This window comes from Crocuta crocuta, unplaced genomic scaffold (assembly GCF_008692635.1).
Source record: "Crocuta crocuta isolate KB4526 unplaced genomic scaffold, BGI_CrCroc_1.0 scaffold36, whole genome shotgun sequence".
Classification (NCBI taxonomy): Eukaryota; Metazoa; Chordata; class Mammalia; order Carnivora; family Hyaenidae; genus Crocuta; species Crocuta crocuta.
Genome location: NW_027532203.1, coordinates 18,042,818 through 18,048,817, shown reverse-complemented (window position 1 = coordinate 18,048,817; position 6,000 = coordinate 18,042,818). Strand labels below are relative to the sequence as shown.

Below are 6,000 nucleotides of genomic sequence, written 5' to 3'. Positions count from 1 at the left end.
TTTTTTTTTTTCCCGGGGGGGGGGGGGGGGGGGAAGGAACACTGCAAAGCTTTTAATGACATCCGGCTCTCCCGTGCATAGGATACACCTCCTGGTCCACACACCTGGTTATTTCTGCTGCCTCCCCAACCCTGACTGAAATGATAGCAAAGGAATAGATAAGGACGTGAGCATGGAGACGTGATAAACGGGGTCAGTGACAACACGGTGGAAGATGAAAAGCAGATGGGTAACTAATTCCCTCAGACCTGAGAAGGTGAAGCCCCGACTGTTTATGAGGAGCACATCTATTCCCTGTGCACAACTCAAGAAGGCGCTTAAACTGGGGGTCCGGGGCCCCTGAAGGCAGGAGCGCAGAATGGGGCTGAAAGGCGAGGACTGTTCTAGATTTGCATGGGAGCAGCTGGACGCTGCGGGCTCTCGGCCTGCTCGCCCCAAAGATGTCAGGAGGCTGCGCTGCAGGGACCTGACCCACAGGAGTTCTGCGGATTCACGACACACTGATCTGAAACCCACCCGCCCACACCCTGCCTCACCAGTGGCCAGGGTGGGTTTGGGGAGGTGGGTCTGGTGGGGAGGGCACCAGACCAGGTCAAAAAGAGGGGGGGCATGGAGAAATCGGGCTCCCGTCACCCAATCGCCCCAGCACAGGGCTTCTCAACGTGGTGCTGCTGCCATTTGGGGCTGAGTCAGTCTGTGTTGTGAGACTGCCCTGCGCAGTGTGGGGTGCCGAGCTGCACCCCCAGTCTCTGCCCTCTAGATTCCAGGAGCACCTGACCCCCACCCTCATGTGGGGATGATCAAAATTGTCTCCAGCACTGCCAAGTGTCCACCCTGTGGGGGGCAAAATCCTCCCAGAGGGGAACCACTATCCGAAGACAATGCCCACCTTCTGGGCATGCCCACACAGGGCTCCAATGAACCTTCTGGAGACTGGCTTGCCCTTAAATATGAACAGGCAGTGCGCGAAAAGCTTTAACTTCAAAGTCAGAGAACAAAACAAACAGTAAAAAAAAAAAAAAAAGGAGGAAACTCGGGGGGAAAGAGATAAATGAAAGAAGAAACAAAAATTTTAATAGAACGCTTAAAATAAATAGCCTCTAAGCTACAGGAACAGGACAGTGATGGTTTTCAGAGCTGCTGTCTGGTCAACCTGCATCGGCCACTAATGAGCCGGGTGACCTTAGGCAAATCTTCAGAACTCTCTGTTCCCATCTTTCTGGTGAGGAGAGCTGTCTCAGATGCCTCCAGAGCTCTGGGCCAGAGTAGCACAGAGTTAAGCTGTCACCTCAATGCCCACCCTGCCCCCTCCTTGGGAGTCTAGGTGGCCACAATATTTAAGTGCCAGCCATGAATTCAAAATGGAAACACTGTGCAAACCGAATACGCCATGTTGTATGCTAGGTGCAGGCTGGGGGACCCCTCCCTTTCCCACAGAAACCCCTGTCCACTAAGGGAGACAGTGTGCATCACCCATCACAGCTGAGGAAACTGAGGCGCTGTGTGAGAAATCACCTCAGTCAGCTGGTGGCAAAGCTAGACCCGGAAATCGGGAGTCCCGACTCTCAGTCTAGTTCCTGCGCCACCGACCTTCTGGATCCCGTCCCGGAGCCAGCCGCACACAGCACACCTTGGGGTCTTCCGTCCTGCGGGCTGGGTCAGCCCCCTCGGCCTTTTGTCTCGTGCACAGTGCAGAAGTTCACCAAGGCAACAGCACCCCCCGACCAGGAAGCCCAGGCGAGCGCCCTTCCAGAGCCTCTGACGCCCCCCTTCCCGCCCACTCGGCCACTGACGGAGCGTGCAGAAAGAATGCCTGACCTGCTATTATTGCAAGGGTAACCTTGAGTTGGCTCTACGTGAAAAAAAATCGTAAAAGAAGAAAGTCATTCAGAAAACATCGGTGTGTAACTTTCGTGGGAGGACAATCTATTGAATTATTTATTCCCTCCCCCGCTCCAAGAAGGGAGCTGGGCTTTTTTATCCTCTGAGGACCATGTGGGTTGTGGGTGGGGGCTGAAAGCTTCCCGGCTCCCCCGAAGAAACTGGGCTGGGCGCCAGGAGGGGAGGGGGTCCCGCGGGTCTAGGAGCGGTGGCTGAGCAGAAGACGCCTCAAGTCCTGCTATGGTGATCAGGGCTTCCCCCACTACGCCCCCCTCTAAACAGACAGCAGGGCCTCAGAAAGCCACCACTTGGGGCACCCCGGGAAGCCGGACCTGGGGCTCCAAGAGGCACCAGAAAGCAGTGAGCAGACTGACCAAGGCTGGGGTGGCTAGGGAGCCCCCAACTGTTTCTTCCACACAAACCTGGGGGTGGGGGTGGGAGGTAAAAGGAAGTCACCTCAATGATGACAGACTCAGTTTCCTATCAGCTGGTGGATAAGGTGGGTTTTGTTTTTTTAAATAAATGTTTATTCATTTTTGAGAGAGGGAATGTGAGTGGGGAAGGGCCAGAGAGAGGTGGACAGAGGATCTGAAGCGGGCTCTGTGTTGACCGCAGGGAGCCCAGTGCGGAGCTCGAACTCACGAATGGGGAGATCATGACCCGAGCTGAAGTCGGACGCTCAGGCAGCTGAGCCCTCCAGGTGCCGCCAGATAAGGCTTAATTAAAGGGGGGAGAAAAAAAGGAAATGAACTCTTTGACACCAAGTTTGTGAAATGAAACGGATAACCGCTTTTCCATTATTAACCAGCAAATCGCTTGTGTTGTACCTCACAGCTGACTGAGGAGACCTTTCCTCTGTCTTCATGCTATTTTTATTTTATTACATACATAGATAGATTCCAAACATGTATATTATCCTATGTTTACGGAACAGCCCTGCCAGGCTGGGGGCTAGGGTTCAACAATGAACAAAGTGAAAACAAAAGCCCTGCCCCAGGGACCCTGATCTCGACCAGAGGGAGCCGGATACGACAATACGCTAATAGGTGACAATGTGTAGTGTTTTGCAGGGTGAAAAGTGTGGTGGAATAAATAAAGGGCAGTGACAGGGTAAGGAGTTTGGGGTCAGGGTGTCTCTAGAAGGTGACACAGAGCAGGACAGAAAGTGGGTGATGAGGCAGCAGCTGGATCCGGAGGAAGGATGGTCCAGGAGACACCAACGCCTGCGAGGGCCCCGAGGCGGGATGTGACGCTTCTCCTGGGGCTGCCCAGAGTGTCCCCGAGTGGGCCAGGGCAGGGGCAGGTGATGGGGCGCCCATTCAGAGCAACAACAACACCTTTCTGGTCCCGCAAAACCATCTAAGAGGGAGTTGGGACCCATGTCATCTTCTGAGGAGCTATGACCTCAGCAGGGCCATTAAGAGTCTGCAAGCGCTAGGGGGTCCCACGGAGGGTCCTCCAGGAAGGAGGCCACAGAAGGAGCTGGGCAGAAAAGGGCTCTCCGAGAAGGTGCCTGCACCTTCCCCACAGATCAGAGCGGAAATGCCTGCCAGCTGGGAAGCCTTTTCAGTGGGATTAATGGGCAGAACTGCCAGTGCCACGTGCTCCCTCGCCTGTCCCCACTCCTGACTCACTAGTGACTCACCCTATTTCTCCAAGAAGGGTTGGGTGGTAACATTCCCCCCAGAAGAACCTCATGGGGGGCGGGGAGGAAGGGAAGCGGATTCGTCCCCAGGGTTCACCTATGGGACTTTCATTTGGGGCAAATGAAAAGCTGTTGTCATGGGAGCTTCCCGGGGAGGAGGGGAGGGTGAGGGACTGTCCTCCCCTGAGGCACTGCAGAGGTCTCCTTGAGAGTCCCCAGGCCTGGGACCCAGGGTCATAGGGAGCAGATAGAGCCTACTGGATTCAACAGCCATCCATGGCGTTGCGGAGGCCTCTGGCTAAGGAGCTGCTGGGCCCGGGTCCGGGGATATCCGAGCACTGACAGAGCTGGGGCAGGGGCGAGGCAGGGGCAGGGAAGGGTGCACATGGGGACACCCAGCCATGGGAGGGGTCCAGTGAGAGAAACCAGACAAGCTCCAGGCACAGTTCCGAGACCACCTTTCCACCCCCAACCTACATACCACGGAGAAGCCTGGGCCCCTCAGGCTGACATCCAAACACTTGTGTTCCCTGGGCCAGCGTTCCAGACCTTCCTTCCAAGAGGAGCTGCAGCAAGTGGAGCACGGGGTGAGGGAGGGCTGTGGGTGCACACACCCAGCCTTTCAGCTGTCCTCTGGCACTCAGGGCTCAAATGGCGCACCACGGTGAGCAGAGTGGGGACCCCCTGCCTACTTGGAAGGCGATGGGTGTAGACATTGGGGGAGGTCCCCTCACTCATCCATGCATTTAGTCCAACCATTCTCCTTTAAGCGCTCCCACTAATCTGTCTTCTCCATCTGATGACATGTTCTAGGTCCTGAGTGTGCACGGGTCTCCAGGGTTAGCTGCTCACACTCTTCCCCCAAACCTGGGGACCCCTGTCCAACTGAACTTCTCCAATCAATTCATTCCTGCACCAGCCTTTGCTCCTGCTACAGATTGCATCCTGTCCGTCCAAAATTCACATGTTGAAGTCCTAAGCCCCACTACCGGTGAAGGTGACCTTACTTGGATATAGTAGACAGTATTAGTTACATTAGGATGAGGTCATACTGGAGTAGGATGGGCCCCTAATCTGATAGGACTGGTGTCCTTATAAAAAAGGGAAATTTGGACAGCGACATGTACCCAGTGGGGAACACCAGGTGAAGATGAAGGGGGAGATTCTATAAGCCAAGGAAGGCCAAAGATGGCAGGCAAACCCACAGACGCTACGGGACAGGCATGGAACAGATTCCCCCTTACAGCTTTCAGAAGGAGCCAACCCTGCTGACACCTTCATCTTCAACTTCTGGCTTCTAGAACTTTCCATTGAAGCCACCCAGTTTGTGGTACTTTGTTACAGCAGCTCCATCAGACCAATACACTGGGGTTGCCTCTCTAATCCTCTAGGGCAAGACCTTACTCTTTCTTCAGGACTCCCCTCAAATCTTCAGCCTTGTCCAGTGATTCCCAAACTTGACTCTGTGGAGCACTGGGGTACCCTCTGAGACGCTACAGAGGAGGGAGGGGACGTGGCAGAGGGTGGGGGTGAGGAAGAGGGAGCCAGGTGGGCAGGACTAGAGCCCCCGCCCTGTTTCAAACCAGTAGCCTCATTTATCTATTGAAGACACAGGTTTCCACATGGACTGAGGCCACAGGAGTCTCTCTGTCCTGGAATCCAAGTCCACTTGGTCCTTAGTACGTAACAGAGTTTGTAAACTTTTCATGAGTACGTGGTCCTTCTCCCCCTACGAGCTCCTTGAGAGGAAACCTGTTTCATACATCTTGGCAACAAGAGACTCGAGCGGTACAATCCAACAGAAATACACCAGGAGCCATATTCACAATCCAGAATGTTCTGGTAGCCACATTATAAAAAAATAAAAACACCTAATAAAATTCCATAGAACCGACTACAGACACACACACAAATGAGTGCTGTGTAAAACCGGTAAAGTCTGAATAAGGCTGATGGATTGTATCAATGTTAACTTCCTTGTTGTGATATTGTCCTATCATTTTGCAAGATGTTACCATCTGGAGAAACAGGAGTAAGGTATACAGGTTCTCTCCGGATTATTATTTACAACTGCATGAGTCTACAGTTTCAAAATAAAAAGTTTCTGAGAAGAAAAAAAAACTGTAAAATTAATTTTAATAATATATTTTCATTCAACCTAATATATCCAAAATATTATCATTTCAACATATAATCAATTTAAAAATTAATGGGATATGTTACATATTTTTTCATATTGTGTCTTTGAAATCTAGTGTGTATTTTATACTTACACACAGCACATCTTAGCTTAGACTTGTTTCCTTTCCAGTGTCGCATAGTCACATATGGCTAGTGGCTATTATATTGGATACCAAAGTTCTGGTACAGAAAGGGCATGGAAGTTATGCTTGCTGAATGAATGAACAACTAATGAATGAACAAGTCAACGAACGAACGAATGAACAAATGAATGAAGCAAGAAAGCAAGCAAT

At 52.2% G+C, this 6,000-nt stretch overlaps 1 protein-coding gene across 1 annotated transcript in view; it reads right to left on the bottom strand.

The window, feature by feature from the left end:
* The window catches only part of ST8SIA5 (ST8 alpha-N-acetyl-neuraminide alpha-2,8-sialyltransferase 5), a 53,616-nt gene that overhangs the window by 36,387 nt on the left and 11,229 nt on the right, over positions 1–6,000 (bottom strand). The window lies entirely within an intron of this gene.